This window comes from Ranitomeya variabilis, chromosome 5 (genome assembly GCF_051348905.1).
Source record: "Ranitomeya variabilis isolate aRanVar5 chromosome 5, aRanVar5.hap1, whole genome shotgun sequence".
NCBI classification, from domain to species: Eukaryota; Metazoa; Chordata; class Amphibia; order Anura; family Dendrobatidae; genus Ranitomeya; species Ranitomeya variabilis.
Window position 1 is genome coordinate 571,253,604 of NC_135236.1, and position 25,308 is coordinate 571,278,911.

General features: G+C 45.9%; 1 long non-coding RNA gene across 1 annotated transcript; it reads left to right on the forward strand.

Annotated features, from left to right (window-relative positions):
• The first annotated feature begins 17,189 nt into the window (after positions 1–17,189).
• On the forward strand, positions 17,190–18,098 carry LOC143773850 (uncharacterized). Its single transcript, XR_013215399.1, has 3 exons — positions 17,190–17,414; positions 17,684–17,752; positions 18,028–18,098. It is a non-coding gene; the product is annotated as an uncharacterized LOC143773850 (long non-coding RNA).
• Positions 18,099–25,308: the final 7,210 nt, after the last annotated feature.

Here is a 25,308-nt window from a genome sequence, read left to right on the forward strand (position 1 = left end):
ACTGCTAGTGCTTTACAAAGCAGCTCAGTGCATCGAGGCAGTGGAGGAAGCTCTGCACAAAGAGGGAGCAGAAACAGTGCCTCAGCACAAGGCAAGACCAGTATGGCCCAACTGTGGCACAGTTTTGTGTGCCCGCCACAAATGTCTACACCATCACAGACGGCTAAAGTCAGCAGGAGGCAACGTTTCCATCAGATGGTGACAGACTACATGTTTTGCCCTCTCAATGTTCACCCACACGGCTCTTCCCACTTCAAGTTTTGGGTCTCTAAGCTGGATACATGGCCAGAGATTAGCCAGTATGCATTGGAGGTGCTGGCTTGCCCTGATGCTAGTGTATTATCGGAACGCGACTTTAGTGCCACAGGTTGTGTACTAACAGACCGTTGCATGCGACTATCCTCTGATAACATTGACCGGCTTACTTTTCTGAAAATGAACAAGGCCTGGATCTCGCAGTATTTTGCCACTCCTCTCCCAGATTAAATAATTGGTTGGCAACAGTATCCACGTCTCCTATAGTGTTCATGTTTCTACCCCCTGAACTGTAATCCCTGGGCTCCAACACCACCAGTTGCTGCTCAGAAGTGCTGTCTGCACAGTCAATACTTGACCCAGTGTTATTGGGTTTCAGTAACGTCAGCTGATCCCCAGCTGTGTATCCTGCAATTGTTCCTGCTACCTCCACACTCACACTACAACAGATATTAAACTTGCTCCAATTAAGCCCCAGCCTACACTCTGCTTCTCCTGGATTCCCTGGGCTCCAACACCACCAGTTGCTGCTCGGAAGTGCCGTCTGCACAGAGAAAAACACTAGCTCCTGTGTTAGTGGGGTTCAGTAACGTCAGCTGCTCCCCTGCTGTGTGTCTGGCAATGTCTCCTGCTCCCTCTACATTCACATTACATCAGATATTAAATTTGCTCCAATTAGGCCTTGGCCTACACCCTTTTTGACCGTGGGCTCCAACACTGCCAGTTGCTGCTCGGAAGTGCACAGTCAACAGTTGCTCCTCTGTTATTGGGGTTCAGTAACGCCAGCTGCTCCCCTGCTGTGTGTGCAGCAATTTCCCCACTCTGTTTCTAGCATTGACCCTGGGCTCCAACACAGCCAGTTGCTGCTCGGAAGTGCTGTCTGCACAGTCAACAGTTGCTCCTCTGTTATTGGGTTTCAGTAACGTCAGCTGATCCCCAGCTGTGTGCGGTAAATTCTCCACTCTGTTTCTAGCATTGACCCTGGGCTCCAAAACAGCCAGTTACTGCTCAGAAGTGTTGTCTACACAGTCAACAGTTGCTCCTCTGTTATTGGGTTTCAGTAATGTCAGCTGATCGCCTGCTGTGTATCCAGCAATTTCTCCTGCTCCCTCCACACTAAGACTACAACAGATATTAAACTTGCTCCAATTAGGCCTCAGCCTACACTATGCTTCTAGCATTGACCCTGGGCTCCAACACCGCCAGTTGCTGCTCGGAAGTGCCGTCTGCACAGTCAACAGTTGCTCCTCTGTTATTGGGGTTCAGTAACGTCAGCTGATCCCCCTCTGTGTGTGCGGCAATTTCTCCACTCCATTTCTAGCATTGAACCTGGGCTCCAACACAGCCAGTTGCTGCTCAGAAGTGCTGTCTGCACAGTCAACAGTTGCTACTCTGTTATTGGGTTTCAGTAACGTCAGCTGATCCCCTGCTGTGTATTCGGCAATTTTTCCTGCTCCCTCCACATTAAGACTACAACAGATATTAAACTTGCTCCAAATAGGCCTCGGCCTACACTATGCTTCTAGCATTGACCCTGGGCTCCAACACCGCCAATTGCTGCTCGGAAGTGCCGTCTGCACAGTCAACACTTGCTGCCATGTTATTGGGGTTCAGTAATGTCAGCTGATCCCCTGCTGTGTATCCGGCAATTTCTCCTGCTCCCTCCACACTCACACTACTACAGATATTAAAGGGAACCTGTCTCCCCCCAGGCGCTTGTAACTAAAAGAGCCACCTTGTGCAGCACTAATGCTGCATTTGGACAAGGTGGTCTGTTAGTTATGCTCCTTGCACACGCTGAACTAAACACTTATAAAATGTGTCCCTTCATACCGTGAAAGTCCCGGAGGCGGGACTTTCCTTCCTAATCAGACGCGGCACAGCTGTCATTCATACCCCCTTCGCGCCGTGCGCCGCCTCCTGAGTGTCATTTAAATCTGTCCCGGAGGCAGCACTGTTATGTTTTCCGTTGGGCATGTGCAGTTAGCGCTGCCCATCTTCTGACATCATTTGATGTCAGGCTGACTGCGCCTGAGTGGCTGCGCTGCCCGAGATCCCGCCCCGCAGTGTCTTCTGATTTATTCACACTGCGGGGCTGGGATTCATGGGCATGCGCAGTGCATATTTTCGCCTCTCACTCATCTCCCTCCGCCTTCTTCAGACTGCGGCATCAGCTGATCCCTAATCGCCGTGGCATGCGCTTAGGGATCAGCTGACGCTTCTGCTGCCTGTCTGAGTTCCAGCACCATTAGCTGGTTCTTTAGAAGACAATCTTGAATAGGTCCCCCTGGTTCCATTACCATCAGCTGGTTCCAGGCAGAGCCTTTGGCTTTGGTGCCTCCTTCTAAGTATCCGAGTTCCACCAATGTCTGGTGGTCTTTGGTAGTGCTTTCTGGCACGGGTACCTCCTGCTTAGTAACTGGGTTCCAGTACCATCAGCTGGTCCTCGGTAGTTCCATTGGCTCTTGTACCTTCGGCTACCCATCCGGGTTCCAGTACCGTCAGCTGGTTCTCAGCAGTGTATTTGGCTCTTGTACCTTCTGTTCCCCATCCTGGTTCCAGTACCGTCAGCTGGTTCCAGGCAGAGCCTTTGGCTTAGGTGCCTCCTTCTTGGTATCCTAGTTCCACCAACGTCTGGTGGTCCTTGGTAGTGATTTCTGGCTCAGGTACCTCCTGCTTAGTAACCGGGTTGCAGTACCGTCAGCTGGTCCTCTGTGGTTCTATTGGCTCTTGTACCTTCGGGTAGCCATCCGGGTTCCAGTACCGTCAGCTGGTTCTTGGCAGTTCCTCAGCCTTCTTGTACCTTCTGCTACATTTCCAAGTTCAAGCTTTTGGAAATGGTTTTTGCTAATCACTCTGGATCTCCCTTACTACAACCCTAAAGATGACGACTCTGAAGACCACCCCGAAGAAGACGACGACCCTGAAGACCACCCCGAAGAAGATGACGACCCCGGAGATGACGACCCTGGAGATGACGACCCTGGAGACGACGACCCTGAAGACCACCCCGAAGAAGACCAAGAAGCAGAAGAACATTAAGCATAAAACTAAAAATCAGAGCAAAAGATATTATCTAAATTATAAGCAGAAGAAGACTAAGCAGTGTATGGGGGTGAGTCCGTTCCTCCTCGTGGTGCCCCTGGAAAAAACCTGCTGCTGCAGGCCAAACTGAACACGGACAAATCCTGTTTTAAATATTTTGTGACAGGAAGAACGGAAGGTGTAATCTTCAAACTTTTATAGATAACAACTACAGGAATGCCTGTCACAAATAAGAATATGATGAAGAAGAAGAATATGAAGAAGATGAAGAAGTAGAATATGAAGAAGAATAATAGTTGAATAAAAAGAATATGAAGAATGTAAAAAAAGAATAATACGAAGAAGGTGAAGAAGAAGATGAATAAGGTGAAGAAGTTGATGAAAAAGATGCTGCTGCTGGGGATGATGAAGAAGAAAGTGTGGGAAAAGTAAAAAAGAAGGTGAGGAGCATGGAAGTAATGAAACATAAATATCTGACAAAATATAAAAAATCTTAACATAGTCAATATCTTTGTAACTCCGAACGTTTAAAAAAAAAAATAATTCCTGCTATTCCATTTGATTGGGATAAACCTCTATGCATTTAATGTCTCCTCCACCTCCCCCAATACATTCTACATTATTCTTAGTTGTTTTCCTTCATGTAGAATGAACCTACAAGAAAGAAAGGGTTTATTTTAATTCCGATACTTTTGTCCCATTGACTTGCATTGGTATCGAGTATCTGTATTGGCGATATCCGATATTTTTTTGATATCGGCCGATCCAATCCAATACCGATAATTCCGAATATTGGAAGGTATTGCTTAACACTACTCAGGAGTGGACATGGATGTCAGACATAAGTACCATCCTACAAAACTTTGAGGACTCCACCAAGATGATGAGCAGCGATGACGCCATAATTAGCATCATCATCCCCCTTCTCTGCACTCTGAATAGCTCTCTGCTCACAATGAAAGAGGATGCATTGCAGGTGGAGCACAAGGACATGGAGCAAGGAACCATACAGGGTGATTACACACAGGTCAGCATCATGTTGTCCCAACATGGATTGGAAGACAAAGAGGAAGAGGGGGAGGAGGAATAACAGGAGCTACTTTCATGCGCTGTAGACGGTACTACAAGCACAACTGTCTTACTGTCTGTTCAGCATGGATGGCCTGATGACAGGGATTATGAGGAAGAGGAGGAGGAGGACAGAATGGTCAATTATCCTGTTGGTGAGGACACGGAAGTCATGCCTGTTAGCAGTCTGGCATGCATGGCTGACTTTATGTTGCACTGCCTTTCCCGTGACCCTCGCATTATTAAAATTTTTGGTGACAATTATTACTGGTTGGTGAAACTTCTAGACCCATTCTACATGGAGAACTTTCAATATCTTCTTCCAGATGCAGACAGGTGTACTAAAATGGTGTAGTACCAGAGGGCCCTTGTTGCAGAATTACTAAAAAAATTTCCATCTGAGAATGCTGGCAGCAGACGTCATAGTTCGTTGGACAACCAAGGAGTACATGCAAGAGATAAAACTCCAATCCAGCAGAGGCAGGGGAACACTGGCAAAGTTCTGGAAGAGTTTTCTCAGACCCTCCCATCCCCTAGCCCAGAGGCACGGGGTACTGTCACAAGAAGTGCTATGTTTGGGAAGATGCTGAGGGAGTACCTTGCTGACGGTACCAAAGTCCTCCATGATCCCTCTGTGCCTTTTAATTATTGGATATCCAAGCTGGACACGTGGCATGAACTGGCTCTCTGTGCCTTGGAGGTCCTGGCCTGCTCTGCCGCTAGAGTTTTGTCAGAGCAGGTTTTTAGTGCCGCTGGTGGAATTATAACTGAGAAGCGCATCCTCCTGTCAACTGAAAATGCTGACAGGCTGACTCTTATAAAAATGAACAAGGGCTGGATTGGGCCAGACATCTGTACACCACCAAATGATAACAGCGAAACATAACCTCCAATACAGTGTCTTTTTTGGGAGATGTATTCCCATGCACCTCTTCACACCCTCACATGGGTACATGCTTCCTGATTTTTGTGATTTGGTGTTATCCTCCTCCTTCTCCCCATCCTCATCATCCAACACCACTAGAACACCAGGGTGAACGTGCTCCTAGATGCTACAGCCACTCTATTTTTTGGCAATGTTGTTTCTGATACCCATAAAAAAATTAACCAAAAAAATTGTGTACCACCCAGGGGGAAAAGTTTGTCAGCCCATACACTTAGTGAATGGGCATTCCGAGTATAGGAGACCCGCTCCTTTATATTTTTAATAGATTCATAGGAGGACATCCTCCACGTCTCTTCAGACACCACCACTAGAACACCAGGGTGAATGGATTCCGTGATGCAACAGTCACTCTATTTTTGGCAAGGGTGTGATTCTGATGGCCGTAAAAAAAAAATTAACTGAAAAAATGTGTACCACCCAGGGGGAAATGTTTGTCAGCTCATACACTTATGGGCGTTCCAAGTATAGGAGACCAGCTCCTTTATAATAGGAACATATTTTTATGAGGCCCTCCTCCACATTTCTTTCAAGGGGAATTGGAGTGCCTCCTAATTTTTTGCAGGCCTTGCATTCACTGCATAGACAAACACTATGGGAGACTAACTTCCTAATAATGGAAACATTGTTTTCAGGAGGCCCACCTCTATTTCTCTTCCAAGGCTTATTGAGGTGCGCGTGAATTTGATGGAGGGCAGGCCTTGCATTCAATGTATAAGCAAAAAGTATGGCAGTACCAAATGAATAATGTGAACTTGGTTTTCCTGTGGCCATCCAGTACATGGGTTCAAAGGTTTATTGGGGTGCATGTAGCTTTGGGGCAGGGCAGGCCTTGCATTCAATGACTAAGCAAACAGTATAGCAGCACCAAATGAATAATGTGAACTAGGTTTTCCTGTGGCCATCCAGTACGTGGACTTAAAGGCTTATTGTGGTGCGTGTAACGTTGGTGCAGGGCAGGCCTTGCATTCAATGCATAGGCTAACAGTATGGCAGTAACAAATGAATAATATGAGCTTGGTTTTCCTGTAGCCATCCAGTACCTGGTCTCAAAGACTTAATGGGGTGCATGTAACTTTGGGGCAGGGCAGGCCTTGCATTCAATACATAAGCAAACAGTATGGCAGTGCCAAATTAATAATTTGAACTTGGTTTTCCTGTGGCCATCCAGTACATGGGTTCAAAGGCTTATTGGGGTGCCTCTAACTGTGGGGCAGGGCAGGCCTTACATTCAATGCAAAGGCAAACACTATGGATGAAACACTTTCTTTTAACGGGAACATTTTTTCATGAGACCCTCCTGTATGTCTCATGAAAGTGGTATTGTGTTGCGTCCTAACTTTTGGCAGCCCAGCCACTCACTGCATAGGCAATAACAGTATAGGAGTATAGGTCGGCGCTCATAGCACACCTGCATTTCTGCTGCATAGCAGTGATCTGATGATCGCTGCTATGTAGCAGAGGCGATCGCGTTGTGCCAGCTTCTAGCCTCCTACGGAGGCTATTGAAGCATGGCAAAAGTAAAAAAAAAAAAAGGAAAACAAAAGTGAAAAAAAAAAAAAAATATATAAAAGTTTAAATCACCCCCCTTTTGCCCCAATCAAAATAAATCAATAAAAAAAAATCAAACCTACACATATTTGGTATCGCCGCGTTCAAAATCGCCCGATCTATCAATAGAAAAAGCATTAACCTGATCGCTAAACGGCGTAGCGAGAAAAAATTTGAAACGCCAGAATTACGTTTTTTTGGTCGCCACACCATTGCATTAAAATGCAATAACGGGCGATCAAAAGAACGTATCTGCACTGAAATGGTATCACTAAAAACGCCAGCACCCGCGGAAAAATGGAAAATCCCAAGGTCATGAAGGGGTTAAAGACGCCCTCCTTCATAAATGAAACAAGATGTGTCTCCTTCTGTGTCTCACACCACGTGGCCAGCTAAGGTTAGTAAATGTTACAATGACATTTCCCAATGAATACATTTGCATTGGTTGAAAGCAATGCTAAAGATGAAAAGCGCATCAAAAATGCTACATGTGAACATAGACCAAGTGGTGGAGGCACATTTTTTTGGGGGGAGTCATTATTTTGCCTTACATAAACATTATTACCCTGGAAAGGATTTTCCTTAACATATTTCTCAGCAAAATCCATTTTGGTTTTGTTTTTGTATGTTTTATTGTGTGCCTGTAAAAGTGGTATCACACTCTGACAACATTGGTCACATCTGTGTCAGGGGCAGCACGGTGGCACAGTGGATAGCACTGCAGCGCTGGGGTCCTGGGCTCCAATCCCACCTCGGACAACATCTGCAAGGAGTTTGTATGTTCTCCCCGTGTTTGCGTGGGAGTACTCCGGTTTCCTCCCACATACCAAAGACATACCGATAGGGAATTTAGATTGTGAGTCCCATCGGGGACAGTCATGATAATGTATGCAAACTGTAAAGCGCTGTGGGATATGTTAGCACTAGGGTTGAGCGACTTTCATTTTTTAAAGATCGAGTCGGGTTTTGTGAAACTCGACTTTGTCCAGAGTCGAGTCGAGTGCAGTCGGCCGATTATCGCTAAAAGTCGGGGATCGACCGAAACACGAAACCCAATGCAAGTCAATGGGGAAGCATGGTCGGCAGTGAGTGGAGGCCAGGAAAACTCCTACAGTGCCCATTTTAATGCCAAAAACATCCATTCTTGTTTCTGAAGCTTGTTAATCTTAATTAACTTTATAATAATAGTTGTTCAATGGAACTTGGGGGTCATTTGGCAAATTTGTAGGGGGTAGGGCTGGTTCAAGGTTTTAGTGGGCCCAGGAATCGTGGACTACGTCACGGCGGTGGAGCAGGGAGAGGAAAGTATTTCAACGTTGCAAGTGCTGTGATCCTGAGCAAGCAGGGGGGCACACTTGTTCGCATTGGCACTGGCACAGGGCCCCTCAAAGTACAGCGGTGTGTTTGCACGGCGAGGGCGCCACCCACCAGCAGCGACACTTTTGCGTACTCTGAGGGGCCCTGTGCCAGTGACGTCGCCAACGAGTATGCCCCCCCCACCTGATGAAGGAACCTGCACTTTCATCTGCACCTTCCTCTTTGTCCCTGTGTAAGGTGGTATAACATGCGGGAAGGGGAACCTTACTTTCAGCAGGGTCAGATTCTGGCTGTGTAGAGTGCAAGGGGAATGTAGTGGTCTAGGTCAATGTACCAGCAGACTCATCTAGCAGTGGCTGGGCAATGGGCAGGATGAGGAGGAAACAGATATAGGGCCAAAGAATAAAGTAGGCTAAATGCAGTTCAAAATTGGTAACAGGACTAAACAGGCGGCATTGCTTTGTTCATTGGAGTAGCAAACCCAGGAGCAGCAGACACTGTTTTAAGGGCCCAAACACACTAATAGGCCAAATGCAGTTTAATATCTGATACTTTAGGCCAAAAGCCTAAGACTGAAGCTCAGCTTTATTCAGTTGAGGGCAAACACCAGGGAGGGGCAGACACCGTTAGTAGGCCCTAACCACCAATTTTTAAAAACACAGCACTTAATGAGAGCCATAAGGTTGAAGCTCAGCTTTATTCAGTTGAGGACAAACACCAGGCAGGGGCAGACACCGTTAGTAGGCCGTAACCAAAGTTGAAGGCCAAATGCAGTTTAATATCTGATACTATAGGCCGAAAGACAGAAGGTGGAAGCTCAGCTTTATTCAGTTGAGGTCAACACCAGGGAGCAGCAAACAGAGGTATTATTCCCCAACCAGCACTTAAAAAAAAAAAAAAATTAGAGCCAGAAGGTTGAAGCTCAGCTTTATTCAGTTGAGGAAAAACACCAGGCAGGGGCAGACACCGTTAGTAGGCCGTAACCAAAGTTGAAGGCCAAATGCAGTTTAATATCTGATACTATAGGCCGAAAGCCAGAAGGTGGAAGCTCAGCTTTATTCAGTTGAGGGCAAACACCAGGGAGGGGCAGACACCGTTAGTAGGCCCTAACCACAAATTTTTAAAAACACAGCACTTAATGAGAGCCAGAAGGTTGAAGCTCAGCTTTATTCAGTTGAGGAAAAACACCAGGCAGGGGCAGACACCGTTAGTAGGCCGTAACCAAAGTTGAAGGCCAAATGCAGTTTAATATCTGATACTATAGGCCGAAAGCCAGAAGGTGGAAGCTCCGATTTAGACAGTGGAGGACAATTTGAATTAGGGACTGCAGAAAGACTTAGTAGGCTGTCCCATGTGGACCATGCATCCACCACATTAACCCATTGCGCCGTAATGGACACGTAATCTTCCGTGGCCATGCCTACAGGTCCATGCGTCTGTTGTCAGGTGCACCTTTGTACTCACAGATTGCCAGAGTGCATGGACAATGCGGTCTTTTACATGCTGGTGGAGGGTTGGGATGGCTTTTCAACAGGTTAGCTTGTACCGTGGTACAGCGTAGTCCATCATGGCCTTATTAATGGTAAATAAAATATATAACTAGGCTCTATGAACTTTTAAATAGGTTCCAGGGGTACACGGGCAGCATTGGTGTGGTCAGTGGAGGAGTATTGCAAGTAGGGGCCGCAGACAGGCTATCAAAGGCCTAAAATAACAAACAATAGGCAGACATGGCAGTTTTAAATCGGTTACATGGATACACAGGCAGGCAGCATTGTGGTCAGTGGAGGAGTATTGCAAGTAGGGGCCGCAGGCAGGCTATCAAAGGCCTGAAATAACAAACAATAGGCAGGCATGGCAGTTTTAAATCGGTTACAGGGATACACAGGCAGGCACTCCAGGCAGCATTGTGGTCAGTGGAGGAGTATTGCAAGTAGGGGCCGCAGACAGACTATCAAAGGCCTAAAATAACAAACAATAGGCAGGCATGGCAGTTTTAAATCGGTTACATGGATACACAGGCAGGCAGCATTGTGGTCAGTGGAGGAGTATTGCAAGTAGGGGCCGCAGACAGGCTATCAAAGGCCTAAAATACCAAACAATAGGCAGGCATGGCAGTTTTAAATCGGTTACACGGATACACAGGCAGGCACTCCAGGCAGCATTGTGGTCAGTGGAGGAGTATTGCAAGTAGGGGCCGCAGACAGGCTATCAAAGGCGTAAAATACCAAACAATAGGCAGGCATGGCAGTTTTAAATCGGTTACATGGATACACAGGCAGGCAGCATTGTGGTCAGTGGAGGAGTATTGCAAGTAGGGGCCACAGACAGGCTATCAAAGGCCTAAAATACCAAACAATAGGCAGGCATGGCAGTTTTAAATCGGTTACATGGATACACAGGCAGGCACTCCAGGCAGCATTGTGGTCAGTGGAGGAGTATTGCAAGTAGGGGCCGCAGACAGGCTATCAAAGGCCTAAAATAACAAACAATAGGCAGGCATGGCAGTTTTAAATCGGTTACATGGATACACAGGCAGGCACTCCAGGCAGCATTGTGGTCAGTGGAGGAGTATTGCAAGTAGGGGCCGCAGACAGGCTATCAAAGGCCTAAAATAACAAACAATAGGCAGGCATGCCAGTTTTAAATCAGTTACATGGATACACAGGCAGGCAGCATTGTGGTCGGTGGAGGAGTATTGCAAGTAGGGGCCGCAGACAGGCTATCAAAGGCCTAAAATAACAAACAATAGGCAGGCATGGCAGTTTTAAATCGGTTACATGGATACACAGGCAGGCAGCATTGTGGTCAGTGGAGGAGTATTGCAAGTAGGGGCCGCAGACAGGCTATCAAAGGCGTAAAATACCAAACAATAGGCAGGCATGGCAGTTTTAAATCGGTTACATGGATACACAGGCAGGCACTCCAGGCAGCATTGTGGTCAGTGGAGGAGTATTGCAAGTAGGGGCCGCAGACAGGCTATCAAAGGCCTAAAATAACAAACAATAGGCAGGCATGGCAGTTTTAAATCGGTTACATGGATACACAGGCAGGCAGCATTGTGGTCAGTGGAGGAGTATTGCAAGTAGGGGCCGCAGACAGGCTATCAAAGGCCTAAAATAACAAACAATAGGCAGGCATGGCAGTTTTAAATCGGTTACATGGATACACAGGCAGGCACTTCAGCCAGCATTGTGGTCAGTGGAGGAGTATTGCAAGTAGGGGCCGCAGACAGGCTATCAAAGGCCTAAAATAACAAACAATAGGCAGGCATGGCAGTTTTAAATCGGTTACATGGATACACAGGCAGGCAGCATTGTGGTCAGTGGAGGAGTATTGCAAGTAGGGGCCGCAGACAGGCTATCAAAGGCCTAAAATAACAAACAATAGGCAGGCATAGCAGTTTTAAATCGGTTACATGGATACACAGGCAAGCACTCCAGGCAGCATTGTGGTCAGTGGAGGAGTATTGCAAGTAGGGGCTGCAGACAGGCTATCAAAGGCCTAAAATAACAAACAATAGGCAGGCATGGCAGTTTTAAATCGGTTACATGGATACACAGGCAGGCAGCATTGTGGTCAGTGGAGGAGTATAGCAAGTAGGGGCCGCAGACAGGCTATCAAAGTCCTAAAATAACAAACAATAGGCAGGCATGGCAGTTTTAAATCGGATACATGAATTCACAGGCAGGCAGCATTGTGGTCAGTGGAGGAGTATTGCAAGTAGGGGCCGAAGACAGGCTATCAAAGGCCTAAAAAACCAAACAATAGGCAGGCATGGCAGTTTTAAATCGGTTACATGGATACACAGGCAGGCACTCCAGGCAGCATTGTGGTCAGTGGAGAAGTATTGGAAGTAGGGGCCGCAGACAGGCTATCAAAGGCCTAAAATAACAAACAATAGGCAGGCATGGCAGTTTTAAATCGGTTACATGGATACACAGGCAGGCAGCACTGTGGTCATTGGAGGAGTATTGCAAGTAGGGGCCGCAGACAGGCTATCAAAGGCCTAAAATAACAAACAATAGGCAGGCATAGCAGTTTTAAATCGGTTACATGGATACACAGGCAGGCACTCCAGCCAGCATTGTGGTCAGTGGAGGAGTATTGCAAGTAGGGGCCGCAGACAGGCTATCAAAGGCCTAAAATAACAAACAATAGGCAGGCATGGCAGTTTTAAATCGGTTACATGGATACACAGGCAGGCAGCATTGTGGTCAGTGGAGGAGTATTGCAAGTAGGGGCCGCAGACAGGCTATCAAAGGCCTAAAATAACAAACAATAGGCAGGCATGGCAGTTTCAAATCGGTTACATGGATACACAGGCAGGCACTCCAGGCAGCATTGTGGTCAGTGGAGGAGTATTGCAAGTAGGGGCCGCAGACAGGCTATCAAAGGCCTAAAATAACAAACAATAGGCAGGCATGGCAGTTTTAAATCGGTTACATGGATACACAGGCAGGCAGCACTGTGGTCATTGGAGGAGTATTGCAAGTAGGGGCCGCAGACAGGCTATCAAAGGCCTAAAATAACAAACAATAGGCAGGCATGGCAGTTTTAAATCGGTTACATGGATACACAGGCAGGCACTCCAGCCAGCATTGTGGTCAGTGGAGGAGTATTGCAAGTAGGGGCCGCAGACAGGCTATCAAAGGCCTAAAATAACAAACAATAGGCAGGCATGGCAGTTTTAAATCGGTTACATGGATACACAGGCAGGCAGCATTGTGGTCAGTGGAGGAGTATTGCAAGTAGGGGCCGCAGACAGGCTATCAAAGGCCTAAAATAACAAACAATAGGCAGGCATGGCAGTTTCAAATCGGTTACATGGATACACAGGCAGGCACTCCAGGCAGCATTGTGGTCAGTGGAGGAGTATTGCAAGTAGGGGCCGCAGACAGGCTATCAAAGGCCTAAAATAACAAACAATAGGCAGGCATGGCAGTTTTAAATCGGTTACATGGATACACAGGCAGGCACTCCAGGCAGCATTGTGGTCAGTGGAGGAGTATTGCAAGTAGGGGCTGCAGACAGGCTATCAAAGGCCTAAAATAACAAACAATAGGCAGGCATGGCAGTTTTAAATCGGTTACATGGATACACAGGCAGGCAGCATTGTGGTCAGTGGAGGAGTATAGCAAGTAGGGGCCGAAGACCGGGTATCAAAGGCCTAAAATAACAAACAATAGGCAGGCATGGCAGTTTTAAATCGGTTACATGAATACACAGGCAAGCAGCATTGTGGTCAGTGGAGGAGTATTGCAAGAAGTGTCTGATACGTCTGATACAGTTAGTACTCCCAAAAAATAAATAGATGTTAATGTCTCGCAAAACAACTATAAATAAAAAAAAAGGTGGCATGCTTAGGTACAGGGGTGGGCTCATCTGCAGAGTTTATGAAAAAGTAATTTGGCAGTAAATTAGTATTTACTGGTGTCAATATAGGACACTGACCCAGACTACTTTAACTAGCATCATAGATGTCAACAAATTGGTATTTTTTGTCAGTGCCAGGCATTGAATGATGTCAGCACATAGACTAAACATTGGTGGAGCTGTGCGAGATAATTTTGCACGTGGTAGAGCACAGTTTGAGCGGGGGGGGAACTCTCTTGTGGCCGGCGGTACCGCCCCAGGGCCCCTCATGTTACAACGGTGTGTCTGACGTTGGGTGCGCACCACCACCGCCAGAGACACTACATTGTACTATGAGGGACCCAGTGGCAGTGCCGTCGACCAAAAGCGGGCACACCCACCTCTTCAGACAAACAGCACTGTAACAGGTGCTTGCGCCAAGTGGCGAGACCACGGCCCCGTGGGGGGAGTTTTCCCATTGGGGGAGGTGTAAACATGTCGTATGCTGGACAAACAGCTGCTGCAAATTAACAGATAGGAACACTCAGTAAGACCAGTCCACAAGCAAGCAATTTTTATAGGAAAGCTAGGTGTCAGCCGGGAAAGGTGGGGCAAAATAATTTTGAAATCCAGGAGTGGTTCATTTTAATGAAGGTGAGATCATCCACATTTTGGGTAGCCAGACGAGTCCTTTTTTCGGTTAATATTGAACCAGCAGCACTGAATACTCTTTCTGATAGCACACTAGCTGCTGGGTAAGCAAGCTCCTGCAATGCATATTCTGCCAATTCAGGCCAGGTGTCTAATTTGGATGCCCAGTAATCAAATGGGAATGACGGTTGAGGGAGAACATCGATAAGGGATGAAAAATAGTTAGTAACCATACTGGACAAATGTTGTCTCCTGTCAATTTGAATATATGCTGCAGTACCTCTCCTGTCTGCGGTCATTGCGAAATCACTCCACAACCTGGTCAGAAAACCCCTCTGTCCAACGCCACTTCTGATCTGTGCACCTCTAACACCTCTGCCATGTAGCCCCCTGCAGCTTGTGTGAGAACCATCACCGGCGCTGTGTGCTGGGAATGCCTGAATCAAACCGTCTACAAGAGTAGCTTGTTTGGTTGCTAATATTTGTTCGAGGTTCTCATGTGGCATAATGTTTTGCAATTTGCCTTTATAGCGAGGGTCAAGGATGCAGGCCAACCAGTAATCATCTTCGCTCATCATTTTTATAATGCGTGTGTCCCTTTTGAGGATACATAAGGCATAATCCGCCATGTGAGCCAAAGTTCCAGTTGTCAAATCTGCGGTTGTGCTGGTTGGAGGGGCAGTTACAGGCAAATCTACGTCACTTGTCTCCCTTAAAAAAACAGAACCCGGCCTTGCAATGCCACTAATTTCTGTTGGCCCAGGAGAAGCTTCCTCATTCAAAAAGTACTCATCCCCATCATCCTCCTTGTCCTCCTCCTCCTCTTCGCCTGCTACCGCGTCCTCTACACGGCCCTGACCAGACAATGGCTGACTGTCATCAAGGCTTTCCTCTTCCTCGGCTGCAGACGCCTGCTCCTTTATGTGTGTCAAACTTTGCATCAGCAGACGCATTAGGGGGATGCTCATGCTTATTATGGTGTTGTCTGCGCTAACCAGCTGTGTGCATTCCTCAAAACACTGAAGGACTTGACACAGGTCTTGTAGCTTCGACCACTGCACACCTGACAACTCCATGTCTGCCATCCAACTGCCTGCCCGGTATGTGTATCCTCCCACAAAAACATAACAGCACGCCTCTGTTCGCACAGTCTCTGAAGCATGTGCAGTGTGGAGTTCCACCCTGTTGCAAGGTCGATGATTAGGCGATGCTGGGGAAGGTTCAAAGACCGCTGATAGTTCTGCATACGGCTGGAGTGTACGGGCGAACGGCGGATATGCAAGCAAAGTCTGCGCACTTTGAGAAGCAGGTCGGGTAACCCCGGGTAACATTTCAGGAAGCACTGCACCACCAGGTTTAAGGTGTGAGCCAGGCAAGGAATGTGTTTCAGTTGGGAAAGGGCTATGGCAGCCATGAAATTCCTTCCGTTATCACTCACAACCTTGCCCGCCTCAAGATGTACAGTGCCCAGCCATGACTGAGTTTCATTCTGCAAGAACTCAGACAGAACTTCCGCGGTGTGTCTGTTGTCGCCCAAACACTTCATTGCCAATACATCCTGCTGACGCTTGCCACTAGCTGTCCCATAATGGCACACCTGGTGTGCAACAGTGGCAGCTGCGGATGGAGTGGATGTGCGACTGCGGTCTGTGGACGAGCTCTCACTTCTGCAGGAGAAGGAGGAGGAAGAGGAGGAGGGGGGGCGAACGCCTACAGCCAACTCTTTCCTTGACCGAGGGCTAGGCAGAACTGTCCCAATATTGCTGTCACCTGTGGACCCTGCATGTACCACATTCACCCAGTGTGCCGTGATGGACACGTAACGTCCCTGGCCATGCCTACTGGTCCATGCATCTGTTGTCAGGTGCACCTTTGTAGTCACAGACTGCCTGAGTGCATGGACGATGCGGTCTTTAACATGCTGTTGGAGGGCTGGGATGGCTTTTCTAGAAAAGAAGTGCCGACTGGGTAGCTCGTAGCGTGGTACAGCGTAGTCCATCAGCACTTTGAAAGCTTCGCTTTCAACTAACCGGTAGGGCATCATCTCTAATGAGATTAGTCTAGCAATGTGGGCGTTCAAACCCTGTGTACGCGGATGCGAGGATGAGTACTTCCTTTTCCTAACAAGAGTCTCATGTAGGGTGAGCTGGACTGGAGAGCTGGAGATCGTGGAACTAGCGGTGGTGCCGGTGGACATGGGTGACTGAGAGAGGGTTGGAGATGGTATTCTTGCCGGTGCCCTACATGCAGTGTTTCCTACTACTAACCTGGTGATTCCCTGACTGCTTTGGCCTGGCGACGAAAGCTGCACAGATACTGCAGGTGGCGCGAGAAATGGTGGGCTTACAGGGAGGGAAGGGATGTAGCGTTGCTGACTAGCTTCATTGGCCGAGGGTGCTGCAACCTTTAGGGACGTTTGGTAGTTAGTCCAGGCTTGCAAATGCATGGTGGATAAATGTCTATGCATGCAACTTGTATTTACTATTACTACTACTACTACTATTTGACATTACCGCAGCTACCAGCATCACAACAGCAGGTACGCCCACCGCACACTACGCAAGCGCCGACGTTCCTCGTCATGTCTCTCCTTAGGGACACTGCGCAGCTGCCGACGTTGCCCGGCAACGTCCTAAACAAACAATCATGACCGCACAGCAGGTACGCCCACCGCACACGGCGCAGGCGCCGATGTTCCTCGTCGTCTCTCCTAAGGGACACGACGCAGCTGCCGACGTTGCCCGGCAACTTCCCTAACAAACTATCATGACCGCACAGCGCATGCACTAGCAGGCCATTCATTTCCGGTCACCTGACCCAGGAGCGCTACAAATGAGCGCTCAACCTGCGTTACTCCAGGCGTCCCACTGCTAAGGCACAGCTGTGCCAGCACCCCTACAACCCTGTATCCGGTCCTGATGTAAGTACACCCCTGCGTTATCAACACGCTTTGCCCACAAAGCCATATTTCTTACATTTGATTCTATTATAGCGGCACCTGCCTTGCCCGGACTCTGAGCTCATACAGCTCCGTTATTGCGCAAAGAGGGCACATCCACTATATTTGCCGGTGTAAGTACACTCTGATGTCACTGATATACTTTATTTATGGTGTCAGGTCACTCAAGTCCATATATTCTCCCATTATAGTGGCATCTATACTATCTGGGCTCATACAGATCTACTATTGCACCTTACCAAAGAAAGTGCATTCACCATATTTGCTGGTGTAAGTATACACCTCTTTCTCCGATATTTTGCCCCATTATGTCACATGACCTATGGGCTGGTGCAATATACAATCAGGAGTTACTATGCCTTTCCATATCATGCACCACTATTTGATATGTAGTCACATACCCCTCTGGCTATATTACACTTCAGCACCAACTGCACCCTGACCTGAGTACCCCCACATACCTGGTCCTCACTACACTGCATGATAGCCCCTTAAAACTGCAGCATGACGTGTAGCTCACTGTGACTAACTCTTACCAGGTTATCCAGAGTTTGACCCTTACTGGTCCAGGACGCTCGAACATCACTCAGTGACACATTTAGACTACGGTATGTCTTTTTACTGTTCTGTATTCTGTAGTTTTTGTCTGTTCACCCACTGACCTGAACATTTCAATTAGGTCTCTTCGTTATAACATCTATATCTCTCTCTCATGTCCCCTACGGGTGTCCCATATTTGTCAAAAGACCCCTACAGAGGCTATGTTGACATGACCTCTACCCTTTATGATGCCTGATATGCTGTATATCATGTTTAATGTAAATTTTGTAAATATTGTATTTATATTATATGTCTTATGTATATTTGTTTTCATTTTTTCTAGCGACACAGTGATCAAGGCCACAGAGTGGCCGAAACGTCTATACTTGTCGCCTTTTCATTTATAATAAAAACACACATTAGTTGGAAGCATAAACCTTGTTGCAAAGTGTGCAGTGATTATAGACTTATTTACTTGTATTTAGACTTTTAAGATTCTGACCTCTGCTTAAGGTAGTTGAACATTTTTGACAGATGACTTTGCGCTGATCATTTGGATGTTGTTTAAAAAAAAGCCAGACTGCACTCTTTCTACTATCGGATACCTTTTCAGGCATTGCAGACTGAGCTTCTTTAACTGGATGGCCACGCTGTCCTCCAACTGGTTTTGGTTTTGCCACGCGTTTTTGGCCAGATACGGGCCCGGTAGATGGAACCTGTTGTGATGTTGATGCCTGCTGCGGCTCCTCCTCCTCCGCTTCAGAACTACTGCCGCTTGCACCCTGTTCCCCCAATGGCTGCCAATCGGGGTCCACAACTGGGTCATCTATGACCTCCTCTTCTATGTTGTGTGCAACTTCGTCTGTGTCACCGTGTAAGCCGGTGGTATTGTGTTCGTGACGGAGCACCATAGTCTCTGCTGGTTTTGATTCTGCCTCAGTACACTGCGAGGGCAATGTTCTGGTCTGAGTCAAAGGAACAGCATAGTAATCTGGCTGTGGCTGTGCATCTGTGCACTCCATGTCCGATTCAACTTCTAATGGGCATAGCCTGTTAACTGTTTCACTGTGTAACCCAGGAACGGTATGTGTAAAGAGCTCCATGGAGTAACCTGTTGTGTCGACTGACGCATCCTTAACTGTTGTTTTTAGTGAAGGACACAAGGAAGCGACTTGTTCCTGACCGGGAGCATTCACTGACGATGCACTGCTCTGACATTTGGCACTTTCCGAAGAGGAGGCGAAAGAGTTAGAGGCAGAGTCAGCAATGAAAGCCAATACTTGTTCCTCCTGCTCCGGCTTCAAAAGTGGTTTTCCTACTCCCAGAAAAGAGAGCGTTCGAGGCCTTGTGTAGCCAGACAACGAACCTGGCTCAACAACTCGAGACTTAGGTGCTGTACTGCTTTTACCACGACCACCTGATGCTCCACCACCACTACCATCATTACCAGCTGACAATGACCGCCCACGGCCACGACCTATTCCACTAGATTTCCTCATTGTTTGCAAAACGTAACCAAAGTAACGCTATTTGTTACTGTAAAACAACTTATCAGGTGAACTCAAACTTCTGTAGGATTTATATATACCTTTATAGGTGCCTGACACTGAAAGGAAAATCAGGCCCAATGTTACACACTAGGTTTTCTGTGCCCCAATAATTTGAGACAGATGGCACACACAGGACCAGCACTCAAGCAGAAATGCCAATCTTAATCTCCCACTATTTTTTTGTTTTTTCTGGGAGAATTTACCCTAAAAAAAAAAAAATGGCCAAGTATTACGCAGTGTTTTCGGTGGCACACAATGAGAGACAGATACCACACACAGCAATGGCACGGAGGCAGACTTGCCAATATTTATCTCCCACTTTTTTTTGGGGGGAAAAGGGAGAATTTAGCGAAAAAAAAAAAAAAGGCCAAGTATTACACAGTGTTTTCGGTGCCATACAATGAGAGACAGATACCACACACAGCAATGGCATGGAGGCAGACTTGCCAATATTTATCTTCCACTAATTTTTTTTTTGGAAAAGGGAGAATTTAGCAAAAAAAAAAAAATGGCCAAGTATTACACAGTGTTTTCGGTGCCACACAATGAGAGACAGATACCACACACAGCAATGGCACAGAGGCAGACTTGCCAATATTTATCTCCCACTAATTTTTTTTTTGGAAAGGGAGAATTTAGCAAAAAAAAAAAAAATGGCCAAGTATCACACAGTGTTTTTCGGTGGCACACAATGAGAGAGAGATGCCACCCACAGCAATGGCACAGAGGCAGACATGACAATATTTATCTCCCTGCAGTAATCTCAGAAAAGTATGGCAGGCAGCTATAATAAGGACTGCTGCACACAAAAGTGTGGACAAACACACAAGATAGCTGTGCAGAAAGGAAGGAAAAACAGGATTTGTGCTTTGAAAAAAGCAGTTGGTTTGCACAGCGGCGTACACACAGGCACAGCAACGAAGCTATCAGGGTCAGGGAGCCTTCTAGGGCAGCCCAATGAGCGACAGCGCTGAGGAAAAAAAAATGTAGCTTCCACTGTCCCTGCAAACAAAAGGTGGTGTTGGACAGTGGAAATCGCTACAGCACAAGCGGTTTGTAGCTTTATGTACCCTGCCTATCACTATCCCTGCTTCCGAAGAAGCTGCAGCAACCTCTCCCTACGCTCAGAGCAGCAGCACTAAGATGGCGGTCGGCGGGAACGCCCCTTTATAGCCCCTGTGACGCCGCAGAAAGCAAGCCAATCACTGCAATGCCCTTCTCTAAGATGGTGGGGACTGAGATCTATGTCATCACGCTGCCCACACTCTGCATCCACCTTCATTGGCTGAGAAATGGCGCTTTTAGCGTCATTGAAACGCGACTTTGGCGCGAAAGTCGCGTACCGCATAGCAGACCCCACACAGGGATCGGCTCGGTTTCATGAGACGCCGACTTTGCCAAAAGTCGGCGACTTATGAAAATGAACGATCCGTGTCGCTCAACCCTAGTTAGCACTATATAAAAATTAACATTATTATTATTATTATTTTTAAATGCTTCCAGGCGTCTTCCTTATGATGTTCCCGTGTCATTTGAGCACTGTACCCATCGATTTAAGACATTTTTAAACCCTAAAAGGACCCCCTGGGGGGATCACAGCAATAATGCTAATGTTTCCCCTAGATTTACAGTACATTGGGCTTGTTGCTCGGGTCGAGTACCCGAGTATTCCAATTTGCTCGACCCGAGCAACGAGCACCAGAGCATATTAGGGCTCACCCATCACTAGTGATAACATGTCACTGGATGAAATCCACACCACAGTGCTGGTGCCCACATCTATGCTCATCTACTAATACTGAGATCTGAGTGTTGTAATGCCACGTGGGCTTCCCTCTGATCAGGGTAATTGTCCTCTTAGCTATATATCTAAACCTATTAAAAGCAATAAATTTCACTGAACCATGAATCTAATCCTACCATGTAATACAGTCCACTGAGCTGTGTATCTAATCCTATTATGTGTGATACATTCTCCTTAGATGTCCTATCATTTGTGATGCAGTCCACTGAGCTATGTCTTAGTATTACATTGAAGTCATCAAGACAATGGCTCTGCAATGTGATCATAACCTTAATCCTCCGTTATCCTTATGCAAATATCCAGGAGACGAGAGGAGTGATATCAGACACTTGCAAGCAGATCCTAGCCACATTTACTGCTGTCATAATGTGAGCTAGCACTTGGTTTTCATGATATATGTCATCTACATATATTTATTACATTAAAATATTAAAGCTTTACACTTTTTTCATTAATCAAAAAAAATGACAACAAATTCCAAGTTTTCCCTTCCAGACTGAAACGACAGCTTCAGCTTCAAAGTGAAAACTCAACTATGCCAAACTGAAATTCAAGCCTAATATCTAACAAGATGTCTGTTTCATTTTGTCTTAGTGTATGTGTCCACGTTCAGGATTGCATCAGGATTTGGTCAGGATTTTATGTCAGTATTTGTAAGCCAAAACCAGGAGTGGGTGATAAATGCTCAACTGGTGCATGTGTTTCTATTAGGGTATGTTTCCACGGTCAGGAAACGCTGCTTGTTTGACGCTGCGCAGAGCTGCAGCGTCAAACAAGCAGCGTCCAGATGTTCCAGCATAGTGGAGGGGATTTTATGAAATCCCGTCTCAACTATGCGTGGAAACCCGCACGCGGCGGCCCTGCGACTACAGACATGCTGCGCGTCTTTTCAGATCGCAGCATGTCCGTACACCTTGCGGGGACGCTGCGTCCCCGCAAGGCATATCACAGGGCGCTATGGGAGAGAGCGATCATCCCGGATGTGAAGAGTTAACACATCCGGCATGATCGCGTCCCAGAAAGGGGGCGGGGCTTAGCGCCGAGCGGCTTCGCCGCTGCGGCGATACCGCCGGCCATCCTGACAGTGGAAACATACCCTTATACTTTTCCTCTAATTGTTCCACTCCTGGTTTTGGCTTACAAATACTGATGGAAAATCCTGACCAAATCCTGATGCAATCCTGAACGTGGACACATACCCTTAGGGTATGTGTCCATGGTCAGGATGGCCGGCGGTATCGCCGCTCAGCGCTAAGCCCCGCCCCTTTCTGGGACGCGATGATGCCGGATGTGTTAACTGTACACATCCGGGATCATCACTCTCTCCCATAGCGCCCTGTGATATGCCTTGCGGGGACGCTGCGTCCCCGCAAGGTGTACGGACATGCTGCGATCTGAAAAGACGCGCAGCATGTCCGGAGTCGCAGGGAAGACGGATGCGGGTTTCCACACATAGTGGACACGGGATTTAAAAAAATCCCCTCCACTATGCTGGAACATCTGGACGCTGCGTGTTTGACACTGCAGCTCTGCGCAGCGTCAAACACGCAGCGTTTACTGACCGTGGAAACTCACCCTTAGGCTACTTTCACACATCAGGTTTTCGCTGTCAGGCTCAATCAGGCTAAATTTAAAAAAACGGATCTGGTGAATGTTGCCGCCGGATCCAGTTTTTTTCCCATAGACTAGTATTAGTGCTGAATTGCGCCGGATGACATTGCGTTTCATCCGTTTTTCGCAGGATCCAGAAAATCTGCAATTTCCGGTTTCTGGAAAAAATGTCCATAGCAACGTTTTTTGTCTCTGATGAAAAAGCCGGAAGCGCTGGATCCGGCGCTTCCGGCTATTTGCTAGAATGGAAGCCTATGGGAGCTGGAAGGTGCCGGATCCGGAAAATGACGGATTCCGGTGCCGGATTCTATTTTTTTAAACTAAGCATGCTCCAAATTTTTTTTTATCGAATAATCTAGATATGCTAGCCGGATCCGTTGAAAAAACGGATCCGTCGCATCAGTTTTTCACAATCTGCGCTGGATCCGGTTTTTCCAACATTCGCTGGATTGTACCTGATGCAAAAAACATGATGTGTGAAAGTAGCCTTAGCTAGGCTTTTTCCATTCTACATCATAATGAGCGCATGTGCAAGAAGTGTTCCTTGCATCATGAACACATCAGACATGACGTGCACAGGATTCCAAGGTTCAGCAGATGTTGAGCTCTCCCTGAATACATGTACAGTTCCTCCACTTTCCAATCTACAGTAAATAACCATTTATAAATATGATGAATTTCTTATTTGGTAGAGGAGCCATTATTTGCCTTTACAGACTAAGGTCTGAGGGCAACATTTAGATACTATAGTATACTCAGTATAGTTATGCACCTGCCAATTATATTTGTAATACTCCATGGCAATAGTAATGTCACAGATAGTAATGTCACAACTAAAATATAAAAACAGATTCTGTTGTTCAGTAGTCACTTAAATGGATGACCAAATGATAAATGTTCTAACATTGTGCACAAATAATTAGGTAGCTTAAGGCACTTTCAGAATAGATCTCCATTTTACAAAGTAAGAAATAAGCGATCATACGAACAATGAACAAGTCACAAGTGACTTATGCTGCTCATTTTCTTCTGAGTATTAATAGAAATACATAAGAAATATTAAATTGCACTGAAATGAAATTCCTTAAATGATATGTTCTAACACAACAGTTTCATCTTTTTCGCTACTACCCAAAGATCACAAAGCATGTTATTCAATTTAAATTTAATGTGAATGTATTACTTTCCTGACAAATGCATTAAGCTGAAATCTACTGTGCTTATATTGTAGCATTTTCATTTTTTGCCTCTTTTAGCCAAACCTTTGTTTTATTAAATTTGACAAGGAACACAAACATTTTTTAAATAAAGCTAATTCAAGCAGTCACATCTTCAGTCATGCTTTAAATCAGTAGAACACATGTAGTCAATAGGACAAGTGCCTAAAGGTTTGTTCTATGCATATATTGTTAAAGAAAAAGCGCTTGTCACCTCTTGTAAACACCTCCCCACATTTTCTAACCTCACAAACAAAACGAAAGGTACAAGGTCATGTTAGAAACAAGAGCACATACAAACCCTGCATATTTTCCCTAAAAATGCAAATAAGACATTATCTAGAAAGAATCTAGAAAGAATATTCTATAGATTGAATTTTGACATATTCACAAGCAGCTACTGTGATGGACAATGACTAATGCAACCTCAACATTCCCACGTTTAAAAAAAAAAATCCTGACATGCTAAGAATTCATTAATGTTGTCCAGAGTTTTTCTGATAGGAAATATTAAGGTTGTACTAATAATTTGATTTGACGGCAATAATGACTAAGCCAAAGAAAACTTATATACACTAGTAGCATTAATATATTCAGTAGGGCCTTCAGAGAAAATAGAGAGACAAAAACGTATCATACAACACTATCCTAGCTCCGCAGAGGCAACAACAAAAAAACATATACAATACTTATAATCTTCCAGCTAGATATTATGACACCAAGGCATCTACCTCATAATAAGTCCTATATTGGAAGTAAGAGAAACATCTTACACAATCTTCAGGTACTTCTTTAATGAAATACTTAATTTAGAGTTATTTAGTTATTTATCTTATTATTGGATCAGGCAGACATCTAGGTCACATTGACCATGGGGCAGATGCTTTGGAGATTGCACATGCCCCTCATAACCATCATTGACAACCAGTGCTGTCTAGAGATGAACAAATATTTGACATTAAAGTTAATTGGCTTTAATTTAAAAAAAAAAAAAAAAAAAAAAAAAAAAACAACAACTCAATTTGCAGTAAATTGATTCACCACAAATCTGAAATGCTTCTAAGTCTATAATTTCCCAGACAAGATGTGTAACACTATGATGTTTCCAATGATTGTATTGAATTCCTTTACAGCTCCTTAATGCAAACACAACCTAAAAAATGTCAAAATGACCTCAAACTATCTGACTAGGGGAAAAAAGGATGGCAACCAACAGTCTATTTAACAGCATATTGCACGAACATGTTTTTTATGCTACTTAATACTTTACTGTCCATGTTTCCCTTTTTGGGGGCAGATGCTTGCATTATTAGTATTTATACATATGTACTACAAAGAGAAAAAGCCCTGGTTTTTCACAAGGATGGTATTAGGAGGAATTCTCATTGGCTAAGTTTAGTATAGGTAGCTTTTTCACAAGCTGTCTATATACAATAATATCC